Raw genomic sequence first — 22,709 nt, 5'->3', positions numbered from 1 at the left:
TTTCTTAAATAAAATATTTGCTCCTTATTACTGAGTGAATTAAGTTGAAACTTTCTTTGTTTCTCATAAAAACCAAGTAACTAAATTTGCATGTTGTTTCACCCGCCTTCTAGGTGTCAGAGGTTATTGCTCTAAAATTTATCATTTAGCTGAAGAAATCTCCAGACAGATATGGAGTAGTCTTCCATGTGGAGTCGAAGGATTCTTATTATTCCCTAAGACTTCCTCATCTACACTGTACTGAATTCGCTCACACCACAAAACTTCTGCCGTCACTCAAATCTGCCTAGTGTAAGGATTTACCACTCATTAAAATAGTTTCTAGTTAAAGATTTTTGAATTGCTAACACCATTTTTCTTTCAAATCTGAATGTGAGCTCTCCTTCCCATTCTAGGCACTCACGCTCCTCCAGATCTAAGCTCAGAAAACAAAAGAACACAGGGTTAAGGGAAACAAATGATCTCAAAATAGTTGGTGGAAAATAGAAACTTCTCCTTTTCTGCGAGGCCTCCTTTTGACTGCGATTTTCCTTTTCCTTTTTGTTTTTTCCAGACAGAGATTTTTCTCTTTCTCTGGCTCTTGAAGTGAGGTCAGAGACTCAAATATACCGCACTGTATCATTTACTTGGGCATTTTCTCAGAAGGGGATTAACTTTGGCAGGAGTTTGGGTGGTGACAAATGACTCAGATAAAAGATGAGTCAAGAAGTGTTGCTGAAACTGTGGTTGCTTCGCATCAACCTTAGGGATGTGGGACTTTGCCACTCGGCAACTATAACCTTATATTGACTAGTCTAATGGATTCCTTCTGAGTATGATAGCAAAGACAAAGGCCTAATATTCTTAGTACATCAACCAATTCTATTGGTCATTAATTGATACTTGAAAAAAACGCTCGTCTCAGCAAGCAAGGTTTTAACCACACAGTTTTCACATTACTGAAAAGCCCACTAGGGAGAAAGGCACTCCAGTGGATCTCTGTTTACTCAGTAATAAAAGCAAGATCAAATGACCTTAATCTAAAAACAAACAAGTTAAAAAAAATGGCAGGTAGAGAAGGGAGTCAACTTTTTCTCAAGCCACTACTTTGACAATTACCTGATTACTGTTAGCTCCAGATTTTTTTTTTAATTTTTTGAGACGGAATCTTGCTCTGTTGCCCAGGCTGGAGTGCAGTGGCAAAATCTGGGCTCACTGCAACTTCCCCCTTCTAGATTCCAGCAATCCTCCTGTCTCAATCTCCTGAGTAGCTGGGATTACAGGCATGTGCCAACCACGCCCAGCTAATTTTTGTAGTTTTAGTAGAGACAGGGTCTCCCTGTGTTGACCAGGTTGGTCTCGAACTCCTGACCTCAAGTGATCCACCCCCCCTCCCAGCCTCTGAAAGGGCTGGGATTACAAGTGTGAGGCACAGTGCCCAGCCCAGAAATTTTATTATTATTATTGAGATGGAGTCTCACTCTCTAGCCCAGGCTGGAATGCAATAGCACAATCGTGGCTTACTGTAACCTCTGCCTCCCCGGTTCAAGCAATTCTGTCTCAGCCACCTGAGTAGCTGAGATTATAGGCATATGCCACTATCCCTGGCTAATTTTTTTTTTTATTTTTAGTAGAGATGGGTTTTTACCATGTTGGCCAGGCTGGTCTCGAACTCCTGACCTCAGCTGGTCCACCCACCTTGACCTCTCAAAGTGCTGGGATTACAGGTGTGAGCCACCATGCCCAGCCAGAAATGTTATTTTTAAGACAACTGTTAGATAAAAAACCACATAATAATGACTAATATTTATTGAGCCCTTGGTATGTGCCAGCCACTGTTCTAAGAATTTTACATGTACTCACTTAGTTCAACCTCACAATCACTTTATGATACAGGGACTATTATTATCATCACTTTACAGATGAAGAAACTGAAGCATAGAATATACAGTAAGTGACAGGGCAGAGACTTGAACCTAAGACAATTCTATTCCAGAGAACATACTCTTTTTGGGGCGGTGCGGTGGGTGAGGGTGGTTCTCACTATGTTTCCCAGGCTGGATTGGAGGAGAACTCAATGCAGGCTTGGCCTCCCAGGCTCAAGTGATTCTCTCACCTGAGCCTCCCGAGTAGCCAGGACCACAGGCACAAGCCACCACGCCTGGCTATTTTTTTAAATCATTTGTGGAGACAAGGTCTTGCTATGTTTCCAAGGCTGGTCTCAAACTTCTGGGCTCAAGTGATCCTCCTGCCTCAACCTCCCAAAGTGCTGGGTTTACAGGCATAAGCCGCCATGCCCCACCAAGGACATACTCTTAATTGTTGTATAATACATACTGCACTTTTAAGTCTAAAGACTTTTCTGGGATGAAAGTAAATTGCATTTAGTTTCATGAATACATCTTGAGATCTATTCTCAAGATCTATTGTGATGAAGATGAGTCTAATTCATGTTGATTCTGAAGATCTTTTAAAGCTTTTCCTGAGTGAAATTTATAGGACCCATCTGAAAACATTGTCAGCTAAAAGGAGAGTGTATTATCCTATAAATATTGTATTTATCTAGTTGAGAGAGATCAATCATTAATTGTTTGAATACCTAAGTGAACTGTAGTAAGCATATTTGTGAAGAATAGAAAGTGGGGTCTTGGGCTGGGCATGGTGGCTCACACCTGTAATCCCGGAACTTTGGGAGGCTGAGGCAGGATGACTGCTTGAGCCCAGGAGTTCAAGACCAGCCTGGGCAACATCGTGAGACCTTGTCTCAAGAAAAAGAAATTAAATAAAATGTGGGCTCTTAATACAAAAATTTCTGAGTATGCTACAGTTTCAACAACCCAAATTTTTCAATCCAACACATAATTAACATCATACATAAGCATAGAGTGACTTAAGTTTTAGTGCACAATAATAGCAATGAAAGTGCTGAAGTGTCTGTATATTACTCACATTTAAATTTATGTCACTGATAATGAAGTTTTGCATACAAAACCATCTTAAGAAAAACCTCTGTGAGAACTTTAGCATCTGGGATCTAATTTGACGCTTAGAATCACTTCACTCCCAGTATACGGGCAATACCACTGAGTTCAGAGAAGGTTCATAACTTTAAAATACTTTTTTACATTTCTCCTCATTTTATAATTGATAACTAAGAGTTTTGCACATATAATCCATGTGTGTGTGTGTGTGTGTGTGTGTTGTTTGGGGATAAGGTCTTGTTCTGTCACGCAAGGTTGTTGTGTAGTGGTGTGATCATGACGCATTGCAGCCTCCACCTCCCAGACTTAAGCAATCCTCCCATCTCAGGATCCTGATTAACTGGAACTACAGGTGTGCACCACCATGCCCTGCTAATTTTTTATTTTTTTTTAGAGATGAGGTCTGAGTTGCCCAGGCTGGTCTTCTAATCCTGGGCTCAAGCGATTCTTCTGCCTTGGCCTCCTAAAGTGCTGGGATTACAGGTGTGAGCCACTGTGTCCAGCCTTAATAAATTTCCAAATCCACAAGCAAGGCATAATAAAAGTAAAAATGGAGACTGACTTGCTGACACATTGGTGTCCGTGTTGCTGAAGGCTGTGGCATTAACAGCAGTTCCCACCAGGAGTCCAGTATGATAGAAATGGAGACTTAGAGCTATTTTTAGTATTTTTAAAAGATGAATGGAATCCTAGTTTCATAAGGTTACACAAACTAATTAAACACCAATTCCTTTGCTTGGAATATGTTAGCAGTGTGGTTATCACACCAGTAATTCACTATGAGCTCTCCAGAAAGGGACTGATACATTCATCTTTCTTGGGAGACTGCTCAGTGTGTACTGAGTACAGGATAGGGAGTAAACAGTTATTTCTCATGGTGACTGCATGCCAACGGACACTCTCATTGGCTGCCAATGTCATCATAGAGACTTCTGGGATTTATTAGATCAACCATATGGTTAGAGTGGTATGACATGCTAGAGTTTTAACAACCCAACTTTTATCAATTTAACACACAATTAACATCATACATAAGTACATGGCCTTGCTTTTATAAGTGCTTATAAGTTAAATTTTAGTGGGCAATTATAGTTGTGAATGCTGCGAAAGTGCCCGGTGTTACTTACATCCTTGCTTGTTGGTATCAGTTAACATTTTTGTTAATTAACATGACATTAGAACAGTGACACTGATATGTGCAATTTTAAAAACTTTAATCTATTTATTTATTTATTTTGAAACCAGCTTATGAGACTGGATGATTCTTTTTTTTTTTTTTTTTTTTTTTTTTTTTTTTTTTTTTTTTTTTTTTGGTAGAGATGGGATTTCACCATGTTGTCAAGGCTGGTCTCTATCTCCTGGGCTCAAGCAATCCACCTGCTTCAGCTTCCTAAAGTTCTAGGATTACAGGTGTGAGGCACTGCGCCCAGTCCGATATGTGCAATTTTTATATTGTTAAACTTTTGATAAAGGATAAAAGACTACAAATTGGGTGATGGGTGCACCAAAATCTCAGAAATCACCACTAAAGAACCTAATCATGTCACCGAACACCACCTGTTCCTCAAAAACCTAGGCTTAAGCAATCCTCCCACCTCAGCCTCCCAAGTAGCTGGGACCACAGGCATGCACCACCATGCCCAGCTGCAGTCACTCATTTAACCAGAGAGGAGAAAAAAATCTGGTAGTTTATGGGTTGTACAATGGCCTCGCTTTTATAAGTGCTTATGAACAAATTTATGAAGTAGGCTTGCTGTGTCTCATTCTGTCATGGTCTCACGATGACCTTGTCAGAGTTTGAGATCTGTAAGATCATCTATGTCTAAGAGGAGGGAAATGGGGTGCAGCTGTTGCTGCCAGGTCGGCTTCTGAAAGCCAGGGGCTCCTCTTTGTATAAAGTTCCTCCCTTACAACTGATACTAATTTTTTTTTTTTTTTTTGAGACAGGATCTTATTCTGTCAACCAGGCTGGAGTGCAGAGGTGCTATCATAGCTCACAGCAGCCTCAACCTCCAAAACTGAAGGGATCCTCTCATCTCAGTCCTCCAAGTAGCTGGGACTGCGATGAGAGCACCACCACACCCAGCTAATTTTTGTATTTTTGGTAGAGGTGGGATCTCGCTATGTTGTCCATGCTGGTCTTGAACTCCTGGGCTCAAGATCCTCCTGCCTCTGCCTCTCAAAGTGCTAGGATTACAAGCATGAGCCACCGCTCCCAGTCCTATTTTATGTTATTTTTTTCTGTGATTCATTTCTGTGTCAGTTGTGGCCGGGCATGGTGGATCGCTTGAGCTCAGGAGTTCAAGACAAAAAAATCATAATAACTAACCCAGGGTAGTGGCATGTACCTGTGGTCCCAGCTGCTCAGGAGGCTAAGGTGGGAGGGTTGCTTGAGCCTGGGAGATGGAGGCTGCAGTGAGCTGTGATTGCACCACTGCATTCTAGTGTGGGCAACAGAGCAAGACTTGGTCTCAATAAATAAATAAATGCAAAAAAACAAAAGCAAACAAACAAAACAAAACAAAACAAAAAACAGACACAAATAAAATAAATGAAATAAAATCGTTTCCTCTCAGCCAAGCTGTGACAATCTCTTCTGTACCCCAACAAGACAATACTTGCTTGTTTAATGACTGAGCACTTGCTCTATATAAGTAGTCAATAAATAGTTTTGACGATCATCTATTTATAACTAACAGTAACACAGACCCCAGATGCTCCCAGTAAACAGAGGCAAATGCCAGTCCTGTGACTATAGATGATGACAGTCATGATATTGGCAGCGATTGGGACTAATGGTTTTGAAAACAGTGAGAAAATCATGAAGTATGTTCTATTTTGTTTATCCCCTCACCCTACCTGAATTCACTGCTTGCAGCTTTCTATTGTAATTAGAAACAGCTATATTAGGAATATGTTTGTGTGCTGTAGATGCTGTCTTGAATACCATGGCAACTGCGTGCTCTTAGTGAAACATTTTGTCTAGATTATACATTTAGGAATTTTAAAAATAATATTTAGAAACAATGGGTATATTTCGGTAATAGCTTTAGGCACAGAATTCGTGCTCAGAGACACATAAAGTTAAGCTTAAGTAAAAGAAGGGTGGGAGATCAGGAACTGATGATGCTGAGGAGGAAAAGATTAATTTCCAATAATGGAAAGCTTGCAAACATCCTTTTTTTTATTTTGAGGCAGAGACGCACTCTGTCGGCAGGCTGGAGTACAGTGGCATGATCTCAGCTCACTGCAACCTCTGCCTCCTGGGTTCAAGCGATTCTCCGGCCTCAGCCTCCCAAGTATCTGGGACTACAGGTGCATGCTACCATGCCCGGCTAATTTTTTGTGCTTTTAGTAGAGATGGGGTTTCATCATGGCCCCCATGATGATCTTGATCTCTTGACCTCGTGATTCACCCACCTCGGCTTCCCAAAGCATTAGCATTATAGGCGTGAGCCACCTCGCCCGGCCATCCTTTTTTTTTAATGATGACTTTTTGGTCAAGTGCAGTGGTTCATGCTTGTAATCTCACAACTTTGAGAGGTCGAGGTGGGAAGATTGCTTGAGCTCAGGAGTTCAAGAACAGTCTGGGTAACATAGTGAGACTCTGTCTCTATAAAAAAAATAAGTTAGACTAGTATGGTAGTGCAAGCCTGTAGTTTCAGCTACTCAGAAGGCTGAAGTAGGAGGATCCTTTGAGCTTTGGAGGCCAAGGCTGCAATGAGCCAAGATTGCACCACTGCACTGCAGCCTGGGTAATGGAGTGAAACCCTGTATCAAAAATTATATATATATATATATATATATATATATATATGTATATATACGTATATATATATGTATATATATATATATATATATATACGTATATATACATATATAGGAATGGGGTCTTGCTATGTTGCCCAGGCTGGTCTCGAACTTCTGAGCTCAAGCGATCCTCCCAACTTGGCCTCCCAAGTAGCTGAGAGTGTGGTTGTGTACTACTGCACCCAGTTCGCAATCATCCTTTTGTTGACAGGTACACTTCTAATATACACAAGTACAGAGAGGAATGGAAAAGCAAGTGGCCTGGGAGTCAGAAAGTCCTGCTCAGGCTTCCTGGCTCTGCTACTAAGTGTGTGACCAAGAGTTTTGTGCCTTAGTTTCCCTATCTGGATGATCAAGAAGTTGGTCTAGATATCTCCAAGCTCCTTGCAGCTTTATGTTTGTGAGATGAGGCTTTCTCTTCCTGAGGCTATGCATTTGAGAGCCTTTTCCTTGTATTTCTTTATATACAGAGCAGTCTGGATAAGAGTTCAAGCTTGGAATGATAACAAACTTTAGTTTAGACCCTGACTCTTCCCACTTACTCACTATGTGTCCTTGGGAAAGTTCTTTATTTGTGAGATGATTCTTACAATAGTAACCACTCACAGGGTTGTTGGGAAGATTGATATGAGTTTAACATTAGTATCTAGCTCATATGTTACACGGATTATATGAGACAATACACACAAAATCTGTTTAGTACTGTGCTTGGCCCATCAAAAGCAATCAATAAATGTCAACAAATATAAATAACAACCTTAAAGAACACTTTTCCCTTTTGAGCGCCTTTGATGTAACACATAGCCAGCCAACCCCATGGAATTAAAAACAGACAATTTTTTAAAAATTCCCTTATGTTAAATAATCTTTAATTTTTATGTTCTTTTGTAGACACAGAATCTCACTATGTTACCCAGGCTGATCTCCAACTCCTGGCCTCAAGCCATCCTCTTGAATCAGCCTCTCAAAGTGTTGGGGTTACAGGCATGAGTCACTGGGCCTGACCAACGAATCTTGGGATACAAAGTGTCCCAAGTAAAATAGTAATGCAAATGCACATTTCTTGAATAATCACGACACACAATGTAACATCTGTCCCCCTGCCCCAGGACTGACTGATTCATGCCACTAACCCTTGCCACACTGAGATTTTTCAGGCCTGGATTTCATATTAAGAGGGCTTTCTGCATAACCATCTAAAAAATACTGTGCCCAGGTGTAATCCTTTGGAGAGAATTGTGTCTGGTCAGTGACAGTTTACCTGCCTGCCTCTCCGCTTTTCCATCTGTATCTTAATCTTATTATCTAGTTTATCTAAAAGGAGCTGACTCTTAGTATTGCTGTCCTAAGTGGCTTACTCACACAGATGCAGTTATATTTGCATGTTTTGGCCTCAGCTGCATACTGCCTATTCATCAGCTATAATAGAAGTAACTACTAAACCATATTAACATCACAGTTACTTAATGATCCCTGTGAATTTAGTTTAAGAAGATGATTTGGTCTGGCGCAGTAGCTCTCACCTATAATCCCGAGCTTTAGGAGACCAAGTCACTTGAGGCCAAGAATTCAAGACCAATCTGGGCAACAAAATGAGACCCCCCCATCTCAAAACATCAAAAAATGACAATTAAAAATTAAAATTAAAAAAAAATGCATTAGCTTGGTAATTCCAGTTACTCGGGATGCTGAGGTGGGAGGATCACTTGAGGCCAGGAACAGCTGGCTGCAATGAACTATGATTTCACCACTGCACTCCAGACTGGGCAACCTGTGAGTGAGACTTGATCTCAATTTAAAAAAAAAGACAATTAGAAATGTGCTATGTACATATTATTCAGCCACAGAATTATAAGTAATCATTAAAAATTCAAACATTTTAAACCAGGCATGGTGGTACATACCTATAGTCCCAGCTACTTGGGTAGGCTGAGGCAGGAGGATGCTTGAGCCCAGAAGCTTAAGGGTGAAACCTGTGAATAACCATGACATTCGGGCCTGGGCAACATAGCAAGACCTTGCCTCTTAAGAAATAAGTATCCTGGCCAGGCATGGTGGCTCACACCTGTAATCCTAGCACTTTGGGAGGCTGAGGTGGGCAGATCATCTGAGGTCAGGAGTTCAAGACCAGCCTGAGCAACATGGTGAAACCCCATTTCTACTAAAAATAAAAAATTAGCCAGGTGTGGTGGCATGCGCCTGTAGTCCCAGGTACTCGGGAGGCTGAGGCAGGAGAATTGCTTGAACCTGGGAAGCGGAGGTTGTTGTGAGCTGAGGTCACCCCACTGCACTCCAGCCTGGGTGACAGAGTGAGACTTTGTTTCAAAAAAAAAGAAAGAAGTATCCTGTTATAGTCTTCATAACCTTATTCAGAGATAATATCCTTATTAATGTCTTCTAAATTTTCTCTAAACATGTCCTATACATGCTTCTTCATTGAAATGAAAGAATAATTAAAATAATTAAAATAATTTGTTATTAGTTTCTTTTGTAATTTTATTTTATTTTTTCTATTTTTTAAAGACTAGGTCTTTTTCTGTCACCCAGGCTGGAGCACAGTGGTGCCATCACAGCTCACTGGAGGCTCAACTTCCAGGGCTCAAGTGATCCTCCCACTTCAGCCTTTTATATTTTTGTAAAGACAGGGTCTCACTCTGATGTCCAGTCTGGCCTCGAATTCCTGAACTCAAGTGATCCCCCTTTTTTGGCCTTCTGAAGTGCTGGGATTATAGGCTTTGTATTTTAAGTTAAATGTGTAATAGTCAAAAATTGTGTGATTCATTGTTTGATAACTATGTTTCCAGCTGGCATATGGACATTCTAAGAGTCCTCCAAAGCTGGGACTGCAGTTGTCTTGGTCACCAGTATGTCCCCAGAACCCAGCCCTCCACCTGCTACACAGCAGGTACTCAATAAGTATCTGTCAGCTGAATGCTGAGTGCATGAATGACTAAACAACAAAAATGCTACAGACTTCTCCGTGTATTTCTGGGATAATTCTTATTATTATCACTATTTTCAATGACTTAATTCCCAGTGACATGGAATAATACTTTTTAATTTAAAAAATTTCTTATTTGAAAGAAACCATTGTAATAACCATGAAAATTATTTGAAATAGAATGATCTCTGTGAAAGGAAGTTTATAACATCCCTATTTATAGAAGAGAAAGCAGCAGAGGTGTGCATCTGGAAGTGAATACAACATTGTAAAATCAGCCCACATTAAATACCAAAAAAGTAAAACGATCAGATTTCAGCATTATTTACAGGATTAAAAAGGAAAGTTTGAACAGTACAGAGTTAAACTTCTGTATGTGTGAATTTTGATCTGCTATGTTATCAAAAAGCCTTAGCGTTTGTATAGGATGATGTGTACCCTAATCCCAACCACCACCAGATTAAGACACAGACTGACAATGATCCCCTCCTTATTTTACAGTTTTATTACTGATTTCCCTCTAAAAAGAGACCCAAATAAATGTGGAGCTGGCTCATTATCTACAGAGTAAGGAATCACAAAATACCACATCACATAACAAAAGCAATTCTTTTACCTTTCAACTGCTGATGTTATGTACAATCTATCACAAGAAGTGTAGCTGTGCATTCATGAGCTGATTATATTAACCTCTAGAATTTCAGAAAGGAGCACATCTAATCATATGGATACTTTCTTACCTTACAATGTAAAAGCAAGCATTTTCTATTTTAAGACTTTTATTTCTGTGTAAAACGAAGAACTACTTTGGGAGGCCGAGGCGGGTGGATCACAAGGAAAAGAGATCGAGACCATCCTGGTCAACATGGTGAAACCCCTTCTCTACTAAAAATACAAAAAATTAGCCGGGCATGGTGGCACGTGCCTGTAGTCCCAGCTACTCAGGAGGCTGAGGCAGGAGAATTGCTTGAACCCAGGAGGTGGAGGTTGTGGTGAGCCAAGATCGCGCCATTGCACTCCAGCCTGGGTAACAAGAGCGAAACTCCTTCTCAAAAAAAAGAAAAAGAAGAAAGAGAAATATACCAAACTCAAAGCACTATTACATCATCAAACAAAGAGGACCGAGGTAGAAGTCAAGCAATATAATCCACAATTTCAGGTATTCTCAGCAACCATCGCATCTTGCAAGTAAGATTTATTATTTTTAAGTCTCAACTTAAAAATCAATAATCCATTCTCTAAAATCATATGTAAAAATATGACCAACAGAAGACACCCAAACTTTTGTCATGGTAACAGAGTAAATGCTTTTTTTTTTTTTTTTTTTTTTTTTTTTTTTGAGACAGAGTTTCACTCTTGTTACCCAGGCTAGAGTGCAATGGCGCGATCTCGGCTCACTGCAACCTCCGCCTCCTGGGTTCAGGCAATTCTCCTGCCTCAGCCTCCCAAGTAGCTGGGATTACAGGCACGTGCCACCATGCCCAGCTAATTTTTTGTACTTTTAGTAGAGACGGGGTTTCGCCATGTTGACCAGGATGGTCTCGATCTCTTGACCTCGTGATCCACCCGCCTCGGCCTCCCAAAGTGCTGGGATTACAGGTGTGAGCCACCGCGCCCGGCCAGAGTAAATGCTTTTACTAAAAGCTGCCAACAGTAGTAACTGTAAGGAGGCCGCTGGTTGTAACCATAATGTCCATATTGGTGAAGATAGTAAGGTTCTTGTCTGCATTGCGGGTAGTTGTTACCCCAGGATCGTCCATGCCACCAATTGGATCGATTGTCACTTGGCCACCCCCACCTGCTGTCCCTGCCTCTGAACTGTCTGTTATCTTGCAACCAGGTGCCTCTGTTTCTTTGGTTCCCACCAGCTCTGCTATTCTATTCCTCAACAATTGGAGGGGACTCAGGAGGGCGTTTCAGATTTTCCTGATACTCCTTGTCAACTTCTGTGAATCTACTAGCAAATAGCTCTTCAAAGTTTGGAACAGCTTGGGCAGTGTCAGTCATTCTGAAATTCCCAGAGATTTGAGGCAGCTGTATTGCTTAATGTTTAGGTTGTTTAAACCCGCTAAGGGCTGTGCCTATCCAGTTGGGGACGGACCCCACCGGTGAGACACTGAGAGGCAGCCAGAGAGGTGGCCTCTGGCCCACCACGCCGTGGAAGTCCAGCTCTCCAAGGCAACGGAGCCACTTCCGCTAGAATCCGACAATCACCTGACTTCCGCTTCCAGCAGGCTAATATCGATATGGAATTATTCTAAAGTTGCTTGATCAAGTTCATGAATATTTTACATTTTTACAGACGGTTCCAAATTGATCTGAGACAAGTTTATACCAATTTGTACTCCATCAACAATGAATTAGAGAGCCTATTTTCCCACACTTTCCAAAAAATGTGGAATTTTACAACAAAATTCCTATGACTAAAGAGAGGATCATTTTAAAACTTGATTTATTACATCTCTGTAATTGTGAGGAGATGAGAAATGTTATCTTTGTTTGGGGGCTGGAAGTTGGGAGAGAGAAAATAAAGTCCCCTTTAAATGAGAGATTTCGGTCTATCGAGTTTGACTTGGCAAAATGTTCAAAAATCATTTGACTTTGGATGTAGCTCAAATATGGACTGTCGTATGTAGATGGTATACAGTTTCAATTGCTCAATTTTGTCCTCAGAAAACTAAGAGTACATAGTAAATGTTCAAAACTCTTTGTGGATGTATAACACAATACAGAAAGGGGCATATATTATAAATCTTTTGTCCAGTGAATTTTCACAAATTTAATGTATTTGTGGAGCTAGCACCCAGATCAAGAAACTGAATATTTTTAGTACCCCAGAAGCCCACTGAATAAGGTCTCATTTATACAGGTATACAGGTATTTGTCTCACTTATGTCAGCAGATTGATTGTATGTATAGCAGTAATAATATTAAGATACATTTTCCCTTAATATACTTAAGTCACATTTGTATATAGTTACATATATAGTGCGTAGGGATTCATACCGAAGTTTTTCTGTGGAATTCCTCTCATCATTATACAATGTGTTTTAAAGACAGGTCAATAGAAATAAATAGAAGATCCCTCATGTCACGCATAGCTAAAATTAGAATCACTGATTACCCTGTGCATTCTTAGGGGTTTCCAGATAGTGCTGAACACCAACCACGCCAGTCATAGAAACAGCTGAAGACTCCGTGTAACACACAGTGACGAGGGTGATTCAGGCCCATGGCTATTATTAGAGCAAGCAAGTGCTAGATGTGTAAACAGACTACTAAATAATGCCTTTGGAAGAGAGGAAGAAAGTCAATCTGAGTATCTGGCACTGAATCTCTCCAAACTGTACCAGTCCCAATTCAAATGTCACGTCAGTCCCTATTCCCGCTGCTCTTGGCCTCGGACTCTGCATATCTGCTGCCAGGGCACAGTCGAGCTCCATGTGGCTGTGTCTATGAGTGACCTGGACTCACCTCCCTTCATCAAGTGATCCTCCAGGAAGAAAGGGAAAGATGTGTCTGATGGGTCAAGAAACAGTCCAGAGACTCCAGTAAGCACATTTCTCAGATCTTTTGTCGCATTTTACTGTAAATTCAAGTGAAATTGTTGACTTATTAGGCTTTTTAAAAAGTGCCAGAGATCCTTTAGTAGTTCATAAGCGTGATGACTGGGTGTTCACGCTCATGTGTGAGATGTGTCACCTGCCAGGTGTGGTGGCTCACACTGTAATCCCTGCAGTTTGGGAGGCCAAGGCAGGAGGATGGCTTGAGCCCAGGAGTTTGAGTCCAGCTTGGGCAACAAAGTGAGACCTTGTCTCTACAAAGAATCCAAAAATTAGCTAGACATGATGGCATGCACCTGTGGTCCCAGCTATATAGAAGACAGGTGTGGGAGGATCCCTTGACCCAGGAGGTGGAGGCTGCAGTGAGCCCTGATCTCACCACTGTACTCCAGCCTGGGCAATAGAGCTAGACTCTGTCCAAAAAGAAATGAAGGAAGAAAGGAAGGAAGGAAGGAAAGAAGGAAGGAAGGAAGGGAGGGAGGGAGGGAGGGAGGGAGGGAGGGAAACCTGCCACCCTTGAATCTGGTTACCACATCAGCACATTACCTGATATGAAATAAAAGAGGGAAAAAAGTGCCAGAAACAACACAATAGTTGTATGATTTTTTGTGGGTGATAATTACATTTTACATTTGAAGGTCCAAGTCCAAAAGGTAAGCACCAGCCATATAAATGGAATCAAAGCAGAAGCTAACTCTCTCCAGTGAAAATGAAATCAGTCACACCATGAGACAAACTGGCATAATATGAAATACAGTTGGGCTTTGTCCCAAGTTCCTGACATGGAGCTCCTAAACCCCTTGTAATTGCCCAAGTGATAACGGTGATAGGAGCATCTTCTGTTATAACTGGTTCTTGTACAAGTTGTTGAACACCTCAGAATTTTGTGAGTGATAAAAAAATTCACCAGTTTTGAGATTTTCTTTTGAGAGAGGGTCTTGCTCTGCCACTCAGGCTGGATGCAGTGGCACAAATGGCTCACTGCAGCCTTGAACTCCCAGGCTTAAGTGATCCTCCCACCTCAACCTCCCGAGTAGCTGGGACTACAAGTGCACATCACCATGACCTGCTAATTTTTTTTTTTTAAAGACAAAGTCTCACCATGTTGCCCAGGCTGGTCTTGAACTCATAGGCTTAAATGATCCTCTCATCTTGGCCTCCCATAATACTGGGGTTATAGGTGTGAGTCACTGGGCCTGGCCCCACAAGCACTTTTGATCACACCTGAGTTTATGCTAATGAGGTGACTTATGGCAGGGTCCCTAGCTAGCTTCAAGATGGGGCCAGCCAGTCATTAAAAAGAACAAGTGATTGGAGGACTAAAATGTCGGAACATTCAGCCCGTCCCACCAACCTCCAGGAAAGGGGTCGTCGAGGGCCCTGGAGATTAAACTCCATGAAAACTTCTGGGACAATGGAAGCGCTGCTCTCCCTCCTCTAAAACTCACCCTCTGCCTCTCTTCATCTGTGTATGCTTGGTAATATCCCTTATAATAAACCGGTATATATAAGTGTTTCTCTGAGTTCTGGGAGCTGTCCTAGCAAATTAGTTGTACCCAAGTGGGGACTGTTTGAGCTCTAGTTTGTGGTTAGTGAGTTAGAATGGGTGGCCCAGACTTGAGATTGGCATCTGAAGAAGAAGGGAGTCTTTGGGGACTGAGACCTCACTTTGTGGGATCTGATGCTGCCTCCAGGTAGATAGTGTCAGAGCTGAATTGACTTGCAGGACACCTAGTTGGTTGGTGTTTAGGAAAAAACCTTACATACATCAGGCATTCTGTGTTCTGCATTTCACTGAGCATGCGCATAGAAAGGAAGAAGAACATGCTTTTCCCTTAATGCAGAAAAATGTTTTAAAACAATTCTAAATGTACCAAATAGTTACAAATTTCACTCTTTTTTTTTTTGAGACAGAGCCTCATTCTGTGACAGGTTTGTACACATATTTTCCACTTCTTCACCATCCTCGGTCTATGAGATCCTGATAATCCTGTACTGTCATGGAATGTGCCCACATGCCATCCATTAGAGCGGCTGAAGCTGCCCAAGCTGAAGCGCAGTGTCACGATAACGGCTTACTGCAACCTGAACTCAGGCTCTCAGGATCCTCCCGCCTCAGCCTGCCCGGAGGAGCTGGGACCACAGGCAGGTGCCACCACACTGGGCTAATAAAATTTCACTTTCATTTGGCAGACTTCGCTAACATTCAGAATCCCAGTAAATTAGAGAAATCGTTTAAAATAGAATGAAGTTCAATGTAAGTTTGAGGCACAACAGTTGGAGAAAATAATCAACTTGCTAGATGGTATTTTTGTGTATTTTTCTAATTTTATCCTTATAATGGTACAGTGATTTAGTTGCTTCTATTATTGCTGTCTTATAACCGTGTACACTGAGATAAGTGACTACCCCTCATTACCCACCTGGAAGGGGATGAAGGGAGCAGAGCACACTGGTCTCTTTGACTACAAAGTTTGTTCGCCCAGAGCGTATGTTCTACAAAATGACTATATATTCCTTCAGCTCAACGATTCTACAATCCTTAGCCTAAAACATGAATGATAATGTGGAAATAGGTCAAAGACAGAAGTGAATTTAAATGCTACACTCATGGAGACCTGCTGTGTGCCAGGCATGGTACTAAGTGTGCCTCATGGATGTTCTCTTTTTCTTTCTTTCTTTTTTTATTTTTTTGCAGACAGGGTCTTGCTATGTTGCAGGTTACCCAGGCTGGTCTTGAACTCCTGGTCTTAAGGGGATCCTTCCACCTCTATTCCCAAATCCAAATTGGGATTATAGGTGTGAGCTGCCATGCCCAGCCAAGGATGCGCTCACTTAATCCTGTTACAACCAGTTTTCCTATGAGTCCTAGAGAGGTGAAGAAGCTTGCCCAAGATCAAGCAGGTAAGAGGTGTGGAGGTGGGGTCTGGCAGCAGGTCACTACAGAGTACAGACTGTAGTGCTTCCTCAAGGGGATTTTTAAACAGATGAAGCACATCAGAGAAGTAACAGTCTAGCTTCTGTCTTTGTTTGAAGGATAATCCTTAGGCATCTTGGAGGCACATAGTTCCGTTTGCTCACATGCACGAATGCCCCTGTTAATTGTGGGCTCAGGACACAAATATAAGTAGAGACCCACATACCATCTGACTAAATGTATAAATACAAACTAAGCTAACATGCTGCTGGATAGATTATGTTCAATCTTTCTAGCTCGATAAACATATCTCTAGGATGTGTGGAAGGCCAGGCTCCAGTTTCTAATTCTCCGTCTCAGCATGACAAACCAGAGGGTGATGGTATGAGGTAGTCCTCTTCCTCTGCAATGAAGGATCATGTGCTGCGCCTCCCTCCCATGGGAACTCTGGGCTATGTATCACCCTCCAGGGTCTTGGGGGCGTGCCTGGCTGCACCATCTGCTCTTAAGAAGAACACCCCCAGAAAAGAGCCGGAGCAAGGCCTGTAAATCAACCTGAGGCCATTTGGGCAGGGAAGTCAAGGGGTGCTGTGTATTTTGAAGCTTGATATAGACAGTGGCCGTGTGACTGTTGGGTGGGCAGAGCACCTGGGCTGCATCTCCCCACCCAGAGGCTGCGGTGGAGGAAGCTCAGAGCAAGGCCCTGTTATGCTCAGGGCTGCTCCTGCTGGGCCTATAGGCCCAAAGTACTGCTTGTGGCACAGAGCCAAATTCAAAGAAGCATCTTTGGCCAGTTGCACAGTGGCTCATGCCTGTAATCCCAGCACTTTGGGAGGTCAAGGCAAGTGGATCACCTGAGGTCAGGTGTTCGAGACCAGCCTGGTCATCATGGTGAAGCCCTGTCTCCATAAAAATACAACAAAAATTAGTTGGGTGTGGTGGTGGGCACCTGTAATCCCAGCTACTCAGGAGGCTGAGGCTCTAGAATTGCTTGAACACAGGAGGCAGAGGTTGCAGTGAGCTGAGATCGCGCCATTGCATTCCAGCCTGGCTATGCATCACCCCCCAGGGTCTTAGATGCATACCTGGCTGCATCATCTGCTCTTAAGAAGAGGGCCCCTAGGAAGGAGCCAGAGCAAAGCCTGTAAATCAACCTGAGTCCACTTGGGCAGGGAAGTCAGGGGTGCTGCATGACAGTCCTGGGCAACAGACTGAGACTCTGTCTCAAAAAAAAAACAGAAAAAAATCCCAAACAAACAAAAAAACAAAGAGGCATCCTTGAAACAACCAATGTTAGTTAGTTTGTTTTTTTGCTTATTTGTTACGTTGTTTGTTTGTTTTTGAGACAGGGTCTTGCTCTGTTAGCCAGGCTGGAGTGCAGTGATGCCATCACAGCTCCCCGCAGCCTGGACCTCCTGGGGTCGAGCAATATTCCATTTCAGCCTCTAGAGTAACTGAGGCCACAGGTATGTACCATCATACCCAGCTAATTTTGTTTTATTTTATTGTAGAGAAGAAGTCTCCCTGTGTTTCCCAGGCTGGTCTCAAATGCTTGGCCTCAGCGACCTTCCCACCTCAGCCTCCCAAAGTTCTGGGATTATAGATGTGAGCCCCCATGCCGGGCCACCAATATTAGTTTTTTAAACTATTTCCCATCTTTTAACCTTGCCTAGGTTCTAAACCATTCACAGTTATCCATTGCTAGCTAGGTGTGGTGACTCATGCCTGTAATTCAAGTACTTTGAGAGGCTGAGGTGGAAGGATCACTTGAGGCCAGGAGTTCCAGACCAGCCTGGGCAACATAGTGAGACCCCCATCTCTACACAAAAAGTTTAAAAACTAACCGGGTGTGGTGGCTTGCTTCTGTATCCCAGCTACTCAAGATGCTAAGGCAGGAGAGTTGCTTAAGCTTAGGAGTTGAAGACAGCAGTCAACTTGATCACGCCACTCTACTCAACCTGGGCAATAGAATTAGAATCTATCTTTAAAAATAAATAAAACAAAAAATTTAAAAGTTATCCAGTAAATATATCCAGAAATAATTCTTAAATTATCTTTTCACAATTTTCTACCATCTCACTGGCTCCATAAGCCCTCTGACCTCACATATTCCCTAATCAAGGAAGACCGTCTTACCCCATAATATGCAGGTCAATTTCTCTGGCCTCCCTACTTCCCTTCCTCCTTCTTTCCCTTTCTTTTTTTTTTTTTTTTTTTTTTCTTCTCACTTCCCTCTTTTCCTCCCAGCTTTTAATTATGTAAACGGGCTTAGCTTCCCTTAAGAAAAAATCCCTGTTCCTCTTCCAGCCTAGGTTTCATGTATTCTTAGCTTTTGCATCACAGGTATTTTTAACCAAGGAAAAGGGGAGCATTTAGGGATGAGGGTGGGCAGGTGGTGTTAAGAGAAAGTGATGGGCAACGACTAGATCCTGGGTTGGGAGATTGGGTGCAGAGAGTTGATACGGTAAGAAATCCCAGCTTCCTTGGTTGGAATCTAAAACAAAAAAAACTGAAAGTGAGAGTCAGGTAGGCACCAAATAAACTGAACATACTTTACCTTTTATTTGTTCTTTTTTTTTTTTTTTTTTTTTTAAAGATGGGGATTCACCGTGATGGCCAGGCTGGTCTTGAACTCCTGACCTCAGATGATCCACCCACCTTGGCCTCCCAAAGTGCTAGGATTACAGGCATGAGCCACCATGGCCGGCCTTTTTTGTTTTTGACAGGATCTCAATTTCACTCGGGCTGGAGTACAGTAACACAAACCTGGCTCACTGAAGCCTCAACCTCCTAGGCTTAAGCAGTCCCCCCGCCTCAGCCCACCAAATAGCTGGAATTACAGGTGTGCGCCACCATGCTCAGCCAATTTTGGCGGATGTTTTTGGTAGACACATGGTCTCACTACATTGCCTAGGCTGGTCTGGAACTCCTGTGCTCAACCCATCCACCCCTCTCAGCTTCCCAAAATGCTGAAATTACAGGCGTGAGCTACCACAACTGGCCACATTTTGCCTTTTCTTTTGCGAATGTGAACACTAAAAGACTGATTTATGACATTAAAATTCATGGAAATCACTTAAAATACATATGATGACTTTCAGGAAAATTTTTTTTTAATATCCAGTTTGATTTCTTGGTTACGTGTGTTTTTCTATCTTTGTTTTACTTTAAAAACAACAGCAATAGAGCTGGGCATGGTGGCTTGAGCCTGTAGTCCCAGCTAGTTGGAGGCCAAGACAGGAGGATTCTTTGAGCCCAGGAGATGGAGGCTGCGGTGAGCAATGATCACACCACTGCACTCCAGCCCAGGCGACAGAGTGAGGCCCTGTCTATAAAGTAAAAATAAAATAACAACAATAAAATATTATTTGTAAAAGCCAGATACACTCCTAACACATCAGGATATACAGTTTGGGCAACCCAACATATGTATTACTAGCTATGCAACATTGGGAAAACAGTGTTAACAGAAACTGCAGTCCGCATCACTGAGTTCAAATGCATTATCAATGGTGGTTTTCCCTTTGAATCTAGAATATTTTTTTCAATGTAAGAAATACCTGCCAGAGACCGGGCGTGGTGGCTCACACCTATAATCCCAGCACTTTGGGAAGCCGAGGTGGGTGGATCATGAGGCTAGGCATTCAAGACCAGCCTGATCAATATGTTGAAAACCTGTCTCTACTAAAAATACAAAAAAAAAAAATTAGCTGGGTATGGTGGCACACACCTATAGTCCCAGATACTCGGGAGGCTAAGGCAGAAGAATCACTTGAACCCAGAAGGTGTATACTGCGGTGAGCTGAGATCCTGCCACTGAACTCCAACCTGGGCAACAGAGCAAGACTCTGTCTCAAAAAAAAAAAGAAAGGTAAAAATTATTATTCTGTTACAGCAACAGAAAAAAATAAAATAAATAAAATAAATAAATAAAATTTTAAAAAGAAATACCTGCCAAATTTTATATTATACTTAGCTTATATGAATGCTAACCTTTTATTTTATTTTTTATTTTTAGAGAAAGGGTCTCACTGTTGCCCAGGCTGCAGTACAGTGGCATGATCATAGCTCACTGCAGGCTCCAACTCCCAGGCTCAAGCAAGCCTCCTACCTCAGCCTCCTGAGTAGCTGGAACCACCAGCATGCACCACCATGCCCAACTAATTTTTTTATTTTTGTTTTTTATAGAGATGAGGGTCTCCCTATGTTTTCCAGGCTGGCTTCTAACTCCTGGGCTCAAGCAGTCCTCCTGCCTCAGCCTCCCAAAGTGTTGGGATTACAGGCCTGAGCCACCACTGCTGGCAGACTGTTAACATTTTAAACAAGAAATAACATATTCCTTAAGGTACATGCTTTCAAAGATTGATACATTCATAAGCGAGCTTGCTTTCCTACTGAGTTCTATTTTCCTTCCTTAAATTCCATTTTGAATTGTAAACCAAAAATAAAATTCTAAGGGCCCCTGACCATCTGAATGGATCCTCCTCTCAGCCAAGGGCATTCCAAAGTCAACCTGAAAAACTAGTTCAGGCCACGATGGGCAGCAGGAGCCAGGCATGCCTCCTTATACCCTCCTCCGTTTTGGAATTACTGATAGAACAGACTCTTGAAATCTGATAAGAAACATTTACAATCTATTCCTCCTGAAGCCTGCTACCTGGAGGCCTCATCTGCATGGTGAAACCTTGGTCTCAACAACCCCTTATAGCTCATACATTCCTTTCTATTGACAATAACTCTTTCAACCAATTGACAATCAGAAAACTTTTCAATCTACCTGTGACCTGGAAGTCCCCTCCCAATTTGAAGTTGTCCCGTCTTTCTGGACCTAACCAATGTACATCTTACATGTACATTGATTGATGTCTTATGTCTCCCTAAAATGTATAAAACTAAGCTGTATTTGACCAACTTGGGCAGATACTACCTAAGGCTGTGTCATAGGCATGTCCTTAACCTTGGTAAAATACAATTTCTAAATCAATTAAGATCTGTCTCAGATACTTTTGGGTTCACAGAATGATATTAAGAAAATAACAAATCAGTAGGAGTATGTTATATGTTTTATCAATAAAATTTTAAGCACATATTAATTCATAAAATAAGATATATCTTTGTTTACAGTGCTTGTTTTTTCTTTTAAAGTTTTTAATCTGTTTTTTGAAGGAAAATGCATGCGTCTGTTGCAGGTTTCTTATGAAGCATTGCTGGTAAGGGGACATCTGGCTCTTATAAAATGAAATGAAAGGCAACATTTTCCACCAATTTTAAGTATCAAATACTTTGGAGTAGCTTCATCAGGCTAGGATTGCTATTGTGGGTTGTTTGGTTAATTCCAGAGTAGGCAGTAATGTAAATTTGCATCAGCTATTTTGAACCTGTAATTTTGCAATAACTAGACTTTAAGACATGAAAGCATATTGGTTCAAATATGAATCATCATTACACTTCTTTCTAAGATCTACAGTTAGAGTAGCTTTTCCGCTAGAAGTGACACTCAGCAGGTAGGTGGGCTTTGAGTCCTTTTGTACCAGTAAAATGGACCATAGCCAAAAATGTTATGTTGCTTTTTGTTTTTATCCTTTTTTTTTTTTTTTTTGAGGCAGAGTCTTTTTCTGTCACTTAGGCTGGAGTATAACGGTGCAATCATTGCTCACTGCAGCCTCGACCACCTGGGATCAAGTCATCTTCCTGCCTGGACCTCCTGCTTGGGATTACAGGGGTGAGCCACGATGTCCTGGCTCAAAAAGTTTTCAAATATGACCATATGCTATTTAAGTTTATCCTTTGGAACCTTCATTGTTGTTTAGAAAATCTGATAATTTTTTTAAACTATCAACAAAAGAGCTTAGAGCTCAGAATGTAAGAACTATGTAGTAATTGTCTCCTAAATTTGGTACTAATCATATCCTTTCACATACTATATTTAATTCTGGGCTTTGCTTTGAAACACTTGGAGAGAATTTAAAGGAAAGCCATAAAAATGATTAAAGGTTTGGAAAACAAGCTCCATGAGCTTCAGCTTAGAGAGGCTCTGCTAATTCTGCCAGTGGCACAGAACATGAACCCAAATTGGAGGAAAGCTTTCAAATGAAAGACAGCTGTCTTTGCTACCATATAGAAAGAATTTAAGTTAATATTAAATATCCTAACAATGGGATGATTTGCCCAAAGACCATCAAAAAGCACTGTGCAAAGGACCGTTAGAAATAGGGCAGATTTTTGGCTGGGCATGGTGGCTCACACCTGTCATTTCAGCACTTTGGGAGGCCAAGGTGGGAGGACCACCTGAGACCAGGAGTTTAAGATCACCCTAGATAACATAGCAAGACTCTCTATTAAAAAAGAAAGAGTAGATTTTCAACCGGTAGTGTTACAGCAGATAGGCACACATGAGCAGGGCAGGAGAGGGCTCTCCCACCCCCCAGCAGGAGCGTTAGGCAACATCAGCTGATGATCAGGTAGTTGTTAAGCTGTCTCGCTAAAGTAATAATTGGTCGCAGCTGGCACCAGGGACA

General features: G+C 41.8%; 2 pseudogenes; one reads left to right on the top strand and one right to left on the bottom strand.

The window, feature by feature from the left end:
- Nucleotides 1-299: 299 nt before the first annotated feature.
- Nucleotides 300-11,912, bottom strand: LOC118143120 (RNA guanine-N7 methyltransferase-activating subunit-like protein pseudogene; annotated as a pseudogene).
- Nucleotides 11,913-13,351: 1,439 nt separating this feature from the next.
- Nucleotides 13,352-13,420, top strand: LOC118143533 (small nucleolar RNA U13; annotated as a pseudogene).
- Nucleotides 13,421-22,709: the final 9,289 nt, after the last annotated feature.

The sequence above is a fragment of the Callithrix jacchus genome, chromosome 7, assembly GCF_049354715.1.
Source record: "Callithrix jacchus isolate 240 chromosome 7, calJac240_pri, whole genome shotgun sequence".
Taxonomy (NCBI): Eukaryota; Metazoa; Chordata; class Mammalia; order Primates; family Cebidae; genus Callithrix; species Callithrix jacchus.
This window is presented reverse-complemented; position numbering and strand designations above follow the sequence as displayed.